Raw genomic sequence first — 13,208 nt, 5'->3', positions numbered from 1 at the left:
GCATCTGGTCTTTGAGATTCAGGGCCATACTGTTCATGAATACTTTTGATATGTTTGACACCATTTTTAAAACCAAAAAAATGAAAGCAGGAAATTTCACACTTTAATGCTCACATTTCAACATCCTCTGCTGTTATATAGGTGAATGAGTGAGATAGAATTCGGAGTACAATATGATTAGGACTGTAAAGATTTTTTTAAAAGAACTTGGTTGCCTTCATTGTATATTATTCCTTGAAGACCACCAGGGTATCATTTTGCTTTCATGTCTTAAGGGCTGGATGATATATAATTTGAAACAAGTTTTAAATTATTCAGGAAAACAGATGATGTTCTTAGCATTTATAGCAAATACTATAATCAACTACACTATATAGCTTTTAATGCTTATATTTAAGTGTAGCAGTTGAGATGCGATGTTCTAGAATGATGAATAAGAAAACTTTCAAATTGCACTTATTTTTATGTAGGAACACTATATTAATTTGTGAGTTTTAACAAGACTTTAGAAAGGTACCTTAATGCTTTTTATCTTTCTATATCTATATATCTAGAGAGAGAAAGAGAGAGAGAGAGAGAGAGAGAGAGAGAGAGAGAGAGAGAGAGAGAGAGAGAGAGAGAGAGAGCTATATTAACAATATGAATGGGGAGTTTTCCAGTCCATCCTTATTTTAAAAGGATTCTTTTCAAAGATGTGACCATTTAAAAAGTGCTTATGCTTTTGCTCAAATCTTCCTCCCAATATAAAATTTTTAGTAGCCATTTACAATTACAATGGATTTACAATGGAATTACAATGAATGAGATCTGATCCATGACACAATGGTAGGATGAGCCACATGCAGGCAATAAAATAAAAAGAAAGAGAGAAGCTGGGATGCAAAAGATCACCTGTTTTTACATCTTCCAAGGACTTTGTTTCATACTAATCTCTCAAAAAAAACTTTTTTTGAGGGGGGGGGAATGAAGTGAAATCGTCCAGATTGTTGACAGAACAACACTGTCTTGTTCTGTCCAGGAAACTATTACACACAGAACTTTCAAAACAAAACAAAGCCCTAACTGAAATTTCAGGAAAGTCTGTGCTTAAAAGAAAGAAATGAAATAAACCGATTTATGGGCTACAAATTATTGATACTATCAGCTCACACCATTACCTTGTATGGTGAGAAGAAACTAAAATTTGGATCAAATTGATAAATAACATGTTTTAAAGAATTCATAACTATTTAATCATCTTGATCATGTACTTTGTTGTGAGAGAAAGCTTTCAAATAAGTATATAATAAAAAATAGCATAGTATTTTCACAGTAAAGCACAGTAGAAGACACAGTAAAGCAAAAATTGCAGAAACATGAGATATGCTATAATAAAGCCTATTACTGCAGGAATAACAATTGTATATAATGTTAACATTGTTTCTTCTATCTTCACTGTTTTCACACTGAAAATTCCTACTGATTATGTGTTGTTATTTTTGGTGTCAACTCTTAGCAGTCACACAGATATTCTTTGTGACAATCTTAGTCCTTTAGGTCTTCCAAGGGTGCACCCATCACCACTATAACTGAGCCCAGCCATCTTGCTGTGGGTTGTCTTTTCTTTTCTTCCATTTTTCCCAGCACTAGAACCTTCTCCAGAGATCTAGATTATTACATAATGCATCCAAAATATGATAATTTGAGTCTTGTTATATGTGCCTTGTAAATTCCTTTGACAATAACAATAACAACGTATTTCTTCATAAATCTGTAATACATTATATGCTGCAATGCTACAGTATAGAATAAAAATAATAGCATTTGCACATCCCTATTGAGCGCTTTAATTCATATACAATAAATTGACTCAAAAATCAACCATGGGAAGCACTTCAATTGCATGAAACCCATATTGCCGATTAAACTTTGAACAGCTCATTAAAATGTCAGGTATATTTAAATCAGAAACTATTCCCTTAGGAACATTCCTGTTCATACCTGACTCTACATCCTAATTCATTTCCATTTTGAACTGAACAAATGGGATCCCATCGTGTTTATTTCTGTGGAAGCTTTTAAAAGATTTTTTCTACATAGGTCTTGATAAACCTTGTAAGCTGAATAAGAGCTAAGATTTTCTTTTATCATCTGTTGCTAACTCAGAACCAATGCTCAGCTCTGTAAACTATGAAGCAACAATCGTATAAACACGTCTCAACAAATGCAAAGTACACTTCTTTCACTATTCCTATAGGCCTCCATTGCAGACATGACTTAGTAAGGACACTATAAAAATACATAATGTTTTCTCAAAAAGAGATTGGGAGATCTGAATTTGAGAGCAGATTCACTTTGGAACTGAATACTAGTCATTTTTTTATTTTAATACATATTTTAATACATTTTTTATTTTAATACATCTTAATGCTCCCAAAAGTTCGCAAATCATATACCCTATCTATGGCAAAATGAAGGCCTTTTTTTAATTTCTTCCATTCATGTTTGCCTTAAAAGCCATCTTTTATCTGCTCTGAATATAAAAGCACATGCCAGTTTAACAAGCAAAAAGATGCTATAAAAAGTCTGTTGCTCTGTTTAAATGCCTCCACCGTTACTATGGCAATTACATTCTTTAACTGATGTGAGAATTGACAACAGTTCACTGCCATCCCTCTGATTACTTCAAGGAGACTAGCCCCATCCAGCATATTAGGACTGTATTCTCCAAAACATGTTGCCTGAAATATCATAGATTCCATTTAGGTTCAAAATGTGAATATGTGTAAAACACATTTACCTTATTAGGTCTTAATTATTATTAATCATGTCTAGGAGTGGAATATGTATTGGAGTCTTCCAGTTCCAAGTAAAGAAATAGCGAAAATATATGATATCCAGATATTTTCAAGACAACAAGAACATAAAATAGACTAAGACCACAATCATAAATGGTTATACAATTTGCATCTTAAGTATTTATATTAATTATTTATATTAAGCCTATGACAAAATTGGAACTGGTGACAGATTTGTGTAGTTACCTAGCAGTATAAGTAACCATAGATTTCAAAGTAGGGGGCTCCGGTAGCATAAGCCAAGCATCTTCCTTTCTGTCTCTTTGTGATAGTTTGCTGGAAGAGAGAGTTGCTAACCTTTCTTGTACATTAATTCCCCTGGAGGTTTCCAAAAGGTAGTTTGGGAATGAAAACTGCTCTCACATGTTCTTGCTCCATTGTTTGCTACTTGTGCATTCAGTAGATTGAGGAAGAGTGCCCTCAGTAATATACAAATATCATTTGAAGAGCAAATTATTACATATTTGAAATGCATTGGGCCAAATACATAGTATTTTGTCCCTGAATACCTGTCTGGGTTTATTTGTATTCACTTGCCTTCAGTCTGCCAAGAAAATATTCTTATTTTTCTAGAGCAAGAAACCATCTCCAATGCCCTGAACAACAAGGAATATAGGTTTTGTAAGGTACCTATGATTAGGTCTCCAGCTATATGAAAATAAATCAAGATAACTGCAGGTGAAAACACCCAGTGAATTTTGTCTCTGCTTGGTTAAGATCAGGCTTGGCTCATATTTGCTCGGGAGATCTCCAGGAACACCCAAGCTATAGCCTAGAGTAAAAGCCATCATGGAAGAAGTCATTGGCAAGTCATCCATGTTATTGCCAAGAAAATTATACAGTTGTGTCTGGGGAGCTACCCAAAGTCAAGTTTAACTCAAGGGCATCTTTTTATGAAGGTACTTGGCACCTTAGAAAGAGCATCATTTAGTCAGGCTTCATTAGATTTTCCACACATATAAAAGCTACCCCATCAAATCGGAAGAGCTTTCTGGAATGGTGAAAAATGGACTAAGCACAACAAGCTGTACATGGTGCTGATAACCACTGGTGTTTGGGATAAGGCTGTCATTGCAGTGTCATATTAATCATGGCTTTTTCTGTGAAGCAATATGTTGTCCAGCTGAAATAGAAACTGACCAAACTTTGTGTGCTTGAGGAATATTTAACTGTTAGATAGATTCATGTGATGGTGAGGCAGGGAGGCATTTTTTGTGGAGCACTGTGCTTCTGTGGCATCTCGTTCCCACATAGGTTCCCCCCCCCCCAAAATAATTGCTGAATCATGGTTGATTTAAGAGTGCAGTTAGGCCCAATAGCTAAATGTTGGAGCTTTCTTTAAATAGTAAAACTGAAATATGAGAAATTTGAAAGATGAGTTGCTAAATGGCTTTATTGCCTATGCTTTCATTTTCTTCAAAGTACAGGCTGTTTAGTGACCGTTCAATGGTACTGAAAAAGTGACCTATGACCATTTTTTACACTTATGACTTTTGCAGCATTTCTATGGTCACATAATCAAAATTCAGAGGCTTGGCAACTGACTCATATTTATGACGATTGCAGCTACCCAAGGTCACGTAATTACCCTTTGCAACCTTCTGGCAAGCAAAGTCAATGGGGAAGTCAGATTCAGTTAATAACTGGGTTACTAACTTAACAATTGTAGTCATTCACTTAACAACTATGTCAAGAAAGGCTGTAAAATGGGGCAAAACTCACTTGACGAATGTCTCACTTAGCAACATAAATTTTGGGCTCAATTGTAGCCATAAGTCAAAGACTACCTGTACTAGGATCCAGTGCACAAGAAAATATATTTTTCTATTTTCTTTATGTACTTTGGGGTTCTTTCCCCATTAGGAACTTTTCTTATCTGTCAAACACATGCTTAACTTTTTATAAAAACTAAAGGGAAGGAACAGAATGCAGTTTCTTTCTTCCAATATACATGGAAAGTTAGGAGGTTTTTTTAGAGCAAATAGAGAGAAAAATCGTGACTAGAATACTTTGTGAATCTTTTGTGTTGGTACAAAATGAATCAAGCAATTTGTCATGCAAACTGTCCAAACTTTTTGTAAACAAGCCTGTGATTAAAGTACCTTTGGGTGAACTAGAATTAATGGTACTAAAAATAAATAAGCAATGTGGGATAACTATTTTAGCATTTTCATTATAATCCCAATGGTATTCTCGAGTGTCCGAACCCATGGGCAGCTAGCCAAATTGCATATTCTTATATGGCCAGATCTCTCAAATTATCATTTCAGGTTTTGTGTGTGCTTCTTTCCGCTTAAATTAATGTATGTTTTGGCAAAGTCATAATTTTCAAGTAAAAAATATTTTAAAAAATGTAAGATATGGCATTGCTTTGCTCCATCATAAATCAATAGTCATAGAGTTTATGTCTTTTTTCCTAAAAAGTGCCTTGTTGGAATATTATGAACAGTTCTCCATCCTGAATTTGATTCTTTGTTTTTAGTATCAGAATTTCTAACCAGTTATTGCTATTGCTCTTAAATACAAGTGAGATTCATAGAAGAGAGGGGAAACTCACTGACATAATTAGGAGTTGGAGCATTTAAGTCTTTCTATGTCCCTATATTTTTATATGTTGTGTTTCCTAAATATGTTACTGCAGCCTCAGTAGTAATTTGATTTTCCAAGTTTCAAAATGTAGTTCATTGTGTTCATTTTCAGCTGTTCTTTATCTAGTACTTAGAACTGAACCTAAGAATTTTTTTAGTAACAATGAAAGATGGGGTTCTTTCTGGCACATTTTTTAAAATGAGCAATATCCTTCTCATGTTCTCTACTACCCCCTTTTATTGGTATCCTGATTATTATTACTCTGTTGCTTTGCATGTACACTGAGAGCTTCTGCACCAGAGACAAATTCCTTGTGTGTCTAATCACTCTTGGCCAAATAAATTACTCTACTAATTCTATTGTATTAACAATGTCACAAGTCTATTGCAGTGATGGGATTCAAATATGTGAACAACCAGTTCTCTGTGTGGATGCCGCTTCCGGGGGTCCATTCTGGGCCTGGACAACAAAACATTAGCTACCAGTTCTGCTGAAGTGGTGCGAACTGGCTGAATCCCACCACTGGTCTATTGGAACGCTCTTCCAAAACACCACTCTATGTCTCCTTTGGCCTGTCCCTGTGTCTCCTTTTGCCTATCTTTTGAAATCACAGTGTTTCTTCCTGCGGCTAGTTAGGCCTGAGAAAAGTGCAGCTCTGGAAGTTTTTAAGAAGAAATTGGACAGCTATTTGTCCAAAATGGTATAGTGTTTCCTGCCTGAGCAGGGGGTTGGACTAGATGACCTCCAAGGTCCCTTTATCATCATCATCATTATTATTAAGCCTTCATACTTTGCCTGCTGTTCATGGTTGAGTACCTGTACCCGTACCTGGCTTTTTATAAATTCTTGGTTTCTTTGTTTTCCATTTTTTATTAAAACTTCATAAACTATATCTTAGCACAATGGCTTTGTACCAAAAATATCTGTGATGATTTCAATCTTTCCTGAGTCTTGGTGTCTCTACTGTGTGGACTTCAGCAACCAGAATTCTCAGCAATAGCTATGCTGATTTTGGGATTGAACTGAACATATTTGGGAAGACTGAACTGAATGTCAATTTTACAGTGTCTGAGACTTTGTCATGTTTATTGTGTTTACTCATCATTTAATTGCACTGTAAAATGCATTTTCTTTTCTGGAATTAATGTTAGTATTTAAATTAATATCCAAGTGAAAAATTATTTCTATAAATGTAAATGTGACTTTTAATTAATTTTCTTTCCTTGGTGCTTTTTGTTTATATACCAATTTTTTTGCAAAATAAAAGGATTAATTAATCCTATTGTAAAGCTGTAATTCAAAATAATAGTCTTTCCCTTTCTCAATTACGTATATTGTTTTTGTATTTGTGTATGCACACTTTCTCTCTTGTACAAGTAGTCTTTGACTTACTGCCATAATTGATCCCAAAATTTCTGTTGCTAAGAGAGGCAGTTGTTAAGTGAGTTTTGCCCATTTTATGACCTTTTTTGAACAGTTGTTAAGTGCATCACTGCAGTTGTTAAATTAGTAACACAGTTGTTAAGTGAATCTGGCTTTCTTGTTGATTTTGCTTGGCAGAAGGTGGCAGAAGGTGATCACATGACCTTGGGAAACTGCAATCATCGTAAATATGAACCAATTGCCAAATTTTGATCACATGACCATGGGGATGTTGAATTGGTTGTAAGTGTGAAAAACTATCATGCCACTTTTCCAGCACTGTTGTAACTTCAAACAGTCACTAAATGCATGGTTGTAAGTCAAAGATTATCTGTATGTAGATAAAAGATTCCCTGTGATACCAGATCATATGATGGGCTCAGATCTCTTCTTTTTATCCTTCAAACAATTGTTGTGATACAAATTGTTGAACTTTGGTACGCCTTGAAAAGAAAGGCAAGATATAACGAATACCCTCGTCAGATGTCTATTTTGACCAGTGCTTGTTGTATTCTGTTCTGGTGTCCAATCCTTTTGACTGTAAATTCAGCACCTGTCTTTGGATGATAGTGGTGACTGATTTCTAGTGTGGTGAACTTTAATGTACACCCTCACATATAAAAGTGCTATAAATGGAGATTGAATTGGGAGCCATTTTTTCTTGAGATTTCACATGTAAACAGAAGATTTAAGCATGGTATTCTAAAAAAAAAAAGAGAGAGAGAAAAAGAACTATTTCTAATGTAGGGAATAATTTCAGTCATTCAGATCTGGAGTTACATAATTAAATGGCTTTATTAACATATCCTGCCCTTATCACAAGGATAAGTACCTTGTTTCTGTTGAGGAATACAGTATCTCAAGAAGAATCTATTGAGAACTGTATGGTCGGTGATGGTAAAGCAAGTAGAGAATGGAGACATCTATTTTTTAATCTGTATTCAGAATAATATTGTATAAAAGAATCTTGATACTTGAATTATAGCTAATTGAAGGATTAAGAGAAATTAGATAGTTCTATGAAGACTAATAGATAGTACTGGGAATAGATGTGATAATAATGATGCTGTACTAAAGAATATCCAGGTAAATCAATTGAGTGGGTAACTAGTTTGGAGAAGGGAATGCTTCACCAATGAGCTATTTACCCAATCAAAGCTCTGAATTGATTAATAGTCAGGTAACTTTGGGTTAGCTGGCAAGATAATTTGTCTGGCTCACCTGCAGTTTTAATCAGTTAGAAAAGTACATAATTTATATTAAGTTAAAAATGGCATAATAGCTAGAAGAATATATATTATTAACGGGTATAATTTGTTCCCTGACGCTTATTTTTTACTGGTGGTCCTGGACTTATGACCACAGTTGGAACTCCTTCCATCCATAGATCAAAAGTACCAGCTAATTTTGCCAACTTTTAAAATAAGGTCTAAACTTATTTTCAGAATTTGTTATTCCCTAAAATAATCTTCCTTCTCTCTCCCTCTCTAAATAAGCTTCAGCTTGCTGTTTATCCAATATGTCAGGTTGCATTACATTGGATTTAACATGTACTTTTAAAATAAGCTGTAATGGAATTTTTTTGTGAGTGCAACTTTAAGCTTTACAGCAAAAGCATTTGCAAATTACATAATACACAGTGTTGCCTCCTGGTTTCTGATCTTCAGATATTATGTGTTCATCATAGATGCACTGAATTTAGAATACATTTCCACTCAGAAAAGATGTTGTTGGACGTTTCCTAATCGGCTCTCCTTGGGTCAAAGATGGGAATTCAAAGAAAATCTCTTAAACGACAAAAGACATGCCTCTAAAACTGAGTATGGGCAAAACAATACAAGGTAAAGTGAACCTATTTTTTTGCATTTATAAAATGTTTTGTAAAATTTGTACTTTTTCAATAAACACTTTATTAGATGGTGCTGTTAATGCCCTTAAAAGTTGTTTAATTTAAAAGAGTTATTAAACTTACTAGAATTTCTCAATGATTAATGCTTTAAAAGAAATGGAAAGGAAAAGAAGCAAGGATGAAATGAGCAGTTGATGTGGCCAAGTAAGCCGGTGAACTTTTGAAAAACAAAGTAAGCTAGTATGACAAATGTAAAGAGGCATCATATTTTCCTATCTTTCTGTTTCCTCTGAAAGTATGTTGTGAATTTGGAACATTGAATGTAACCCTAACAAAGTTCCTATGGTAACTAATTATGCAACCAAATGTTGACTGTTAGATAAAAATATGTATATTTAGATTCTATTGCCATAGTAAATTGGTCATGCTTTTTTTAAAAAAATCAGTGGAGCTTACCTTTTCTAAGGAAGGTTTTTACACCTGTGCTCTTTTCTAATTTAATTAGCAATGCAAACGTACAGTTAAAAGCTGTTTGAATATTGGTATTGTCAATTTGTGATGGTATATGGGAATAACTTTGGGCGGGGGAGGGGGAGAGATGCTACCTAGGGAACAGTTAAATAGAAGAGGGTGCATAATGGGCAGAGATGAAGCTCAGAAAGGAACCTTCCTAATTTGTTAGGCTACAAAAAGAGATGGTGGGAGATTTGTAATTTCAGACTTGTAGTAAAGTAGAATTAGCTCATCTGGTGTTTCTTGTCTGGTCTACCTGAAAAGGCTCATACAATTAGACATAAGGACATACACTTCCATTTGTTTTTCTAAATTCAAAACCTTTATACTTTCCACATCTTGTTTACTTTTTATTTATTATAGCCATCTTATTCCAATGGATTCTTGTTCAGAAAATCTTTCTTGTTTAGTTTATATTCATTTTTCTTTATCAGCTTTAAATGTAGACCTGTTCCTGACTGAACAATTAACAACAGGATATAGAGAAATGAAATTTTACAAGTGATCAAAATTTTAGAATGTCAGTACAAGAAATTTGTAGAGCTGGTCAGACTTAACATCTTAATGCCTTCCAGTTATAAAACTTCTAAAATTCATGTTGGTTATTATTGCTGGGATCTCTGGAGGTGGTAGACCTAACACATAGAGCACCAGTTGAGGGAAGACTTTTTCTAAACCTTTTCAGTAAAGTTTAGAGAACAGTACAGAAAAAAAACATTAGGCAGCTTTCTGTTCCATTGCCAAATGAATAGTAAACCTTTCAACTTTCTGAATTATTCTTATAGGTCACTAAGGGCAGGGAACAGATTTAACCAACTCCCTAACAGTGTCCTCAAATGCACTCACTTACTTTTTCCTGTTTAAATCACTAGGGTTCATTTCAACTGAGAAATAGTAAAATAATAGTAGAAATCAAATTAAGAACAAATATGTCCACCTTCTATAAACTAAATGCTCCAGTAAAAAGGATGCTATTGAAAAAGAGTATTGTGCTGCCTTCTGAAGACAGCACCAACATTCTATAGGAACTTTGTGTCTGTCTGTTTTAGAGTGAGGAGATAACACAGTGTTTGATCAGGGCATTTGCTCCTAGTTATTATCTTCACCCAAAAGCCGGAAAAAAGAATCTCATACCCTGCACCCACAATGTCATCTTAACTACGCTCAGCACTCCCACAAGCTAATCAGCACTCCCTCTCAGCTAATTAAAAGAGAACACAACCATCAGCATCCAGGCAATTTCCTCCCCCTCAGTGTTGCCCCACGTCATTTGTTTCTGAAGCAAGGAAACAAATGATAGGAAACTGGGATTTGCAAAGCCGCCCCATGCTGAAGTGATAGCAAGGTTTTCCTGCACTCTGATGTCAACCACTAAGCAAAGAGAACCAGGGAAGCAAGATGAAGCCAGAGTTCTTGCCTATATAATTTGGATATGTTTTTTTTGCCATTTGTTTGGGTTGCATAGTATCACCCCTGGAAATTTTGACATGGTGAAGATCCAACTGAGACTCACTTGAGAAGATCTGCATATTGTCCCACAGCCTTTATTTAAGAAAGATATCCAGTACCGGTATATTAAAAAAACAGTGAAAAAATATGGTGATTTTTTTTAAATGTATGACAGATTAGAGAGACCATAAATAAGAGAATGGAAACAGAATATTTTCAAGCAGTTTGATTTTAGAAATAGCTTTACTTTTTTTATGAAAAGTGTACACAATCTTGGATTTTTCATTGCAATTCTAGTAAATCTGTCAAAATATAAAATTGATGAATGATTGTAAATGGATGTTGAATCCAGATTTTCTGATGTTTTCTTAATATACTTAGCACAACATACTTGGGAAAATATTTTTAAAATCTTTATTTTAAAAATCATCCAGTTCTTGCTTGCACCCAGCCATCCTAACAAAAAAAATTAAATTATAAACATACCTAGAAAAACATTGCTCAACTACTGGAGTTTTTGTCTTTTAAAAAAAGCAAGTGATACACTGGTAAGTTTAATTATACAGTTCAGGACTTGAAGTTTAAATCAAAGAGCTTAAGTAGGAATTGTCACTCAAGAAATTATTAAACAACAATAAATATAGTGTACTCATCAGAGCAAATAAAGAAAAGTTCTGAATTTTCAAGCCCTAGGATTCCAGTTTTCAATTTAAAACAACCATGTAATAATAAAATTTACCACAGTCTCATGAAAAGGACAAATCCAGTGAGATCTCAATAAGAATGCTGTAATCTTGTGGAATTTGGTGATCTCTTGAAATTTCAATAATATTTTGGGGGGAGGGGGGTTCTCAACTTTGCTCAAGATCACAGCGTGGTTCTCATGACATTGTTTTAAAAGAATGTGCAAAAAAATTTAAGAGCTAAGGGTAGTGATAAAGACAACATGAAGAACAGATTAAACAGAAGAATTATTCATTGGGATACTCATCCAGAACTGAATTGACCTCAGAGCTCCTTCAGACATATCTAACTATTTCGGTACTCCCAAGTTAATTCATTTTGCTGTTGATACAGTACAGAATCAGAAACATTGGCAAAACTTCCATAAATATATTAAAAATTCTGAATTTAATTTACAGCTGACTCTGTGACAGAAGCAGCAATTGTGAATATACCTAGTGTTGTGTACTTCATTCGCGTGTGAATGATGAAGACACATGCCGATGCTGGACAAACACTTTATTCTCCTTCTACAACAACCAAGCAAAAGCAAAAGGCACGCAGACCTTTTTATATGGCCAGAAACCAGGACAGTGTCAACCAATAGGAACAGAGCGTTTTTGCACCTTGCGCATGCACACAAGGCCGGCACTGCTCTGTCTGGTCCCGGGCAGCTTTTGGAATGCCCGGGACCAATGCAATGTCCCAAGCCTGCTTTTTCAGGCTCAGGACACAACACCTAGAATATAAGCAGCCTTCTCCAAACAACAAATAGCAGGTCTAATGAGAATATTCTGTGGGACTGATAGAGTATTAGATGGCTTGATGTCCATTTAGAGGTACATGATGTTCTCTGTTGTTTTTTGGTTTTGGTAAAGTGAGTAGGCAGAACTGCATTGTGAAGCTAATATAATTTTGAATTATAGTATTGTAATGCAATATTAGAATGGTTACATTAATTGCAGGATTATGAATATCCTAAAGATTTCTGAAAACTGTTCAGGGAATTTGTAAAATAAAGATAAATATAAGTAGTTGAATGATTAGGTAAGTGTAATAAATTCAGTAGACTTAGGGGTACCCAAATATATTATATATTTCAAATGACTGTTTACTGAACCAAAGAATAAAATCATAATTGAGGTTAATAAGCTGAAATAAAGGAGCTAAAATGACATTGCTAGACGAAACTGAAAAAGGGCAAGGATGGTTTTGTTGTGTCCATTTGGAACACATTTGGTATAATACCAAATAGCCTCTTTCCCCCATGTAAAATTGTAGTAAACACGTTTCTAGCATTACCGCTCCCTTAAAAATAGAGAAATGTGCACTTCAGGTATTTGGCCAGAGGTGCTTTATGTTTATTTAGCAGTTTGCAATATGCTGCTCTGTGATAGTAATGAAAATGTGATTTGATTTGATCTGATCCTATAATATGTATTAACTAAAACTCAGAGTTATGGCAGCATTTCAAGGTTTCTTCCTGGATTGAGATAAATGAGAGGCAAACTGGGGTAGCCGAGGCACAGCAGTCACGAAGCAGGTGAAGAAATGAACCCAGGCAGGGAGTCTGCTTTGAAATTGAATCCTGAAATGACACAGACAATTAACCCTAATTGTAACTAATCAAATTAAATTGGCAGCTGATATTTGTACACAATTTGCTAGGGCAACTGTAACTCTAGGACTTTTTATTTATATATTTTTGAGCTACAATGCAGGCTTAAGGTACAAGTAATCCTTGACGTAAAACAGTTCATTTAGTGACTATTGGAAGTTACAGTGGTACTGAAAACAAGTGATTTATGACTATTTTTTCATGCTTA

At 34.7% G+C, this 13,208-nt stretch overlaps 1 protein-coding gene across 5 annotated transcripts in view; it reads left to right on the top strand.

Moving 5' to 3' along the window:
- Positions 1 to 13,208, top strand: part of IRAG1 (inositol 1,4,5-triphosphate receptor associated 1) — a 79,910-nt gene that overhangs the window by 1,294 nt on the left and 65,408 nt on the right. For 3 of the 5 annotated variants that reach the window (XM_039340298.1, XM_039340294.1, XM_039340295.1), the window contains exon 2: positions 8,536 to 8,689. The gene's annotated coding sequence lies outside the window, so the exon portion shown is untranslated. Of the gene's footprint in view, positions 1 to 3,713; positions 3,737 to 8,515; positions 8,690 to 13,208 lie in introns of those variants that run through there. The other 2 variants (XM_039340297.1, XM_039340296.1) reach the window with 2 other exon arrangements.

This window comes from Crotalus tigris, unplaced genomic scaffold (genome assembly GCF_016545835.1).
Source record: "Crotalus tigris isolate CLP2741 ecotype Arizona unplaced genomic scaffold, ASM1654583v1 scf7180000017744.3724543626:3957646, whole genome shotgun sequence".
In the NCBI taxonomy this organism is placed as follows: Eukaryota; Metazoa; Chordata; class Lepidosauria; order Squamata; family Viperidae; genus Crotalus; species Crotalus tigris.
This window is presented reverse-complemented; position numbering and strand designations above follow the sequence as displayed.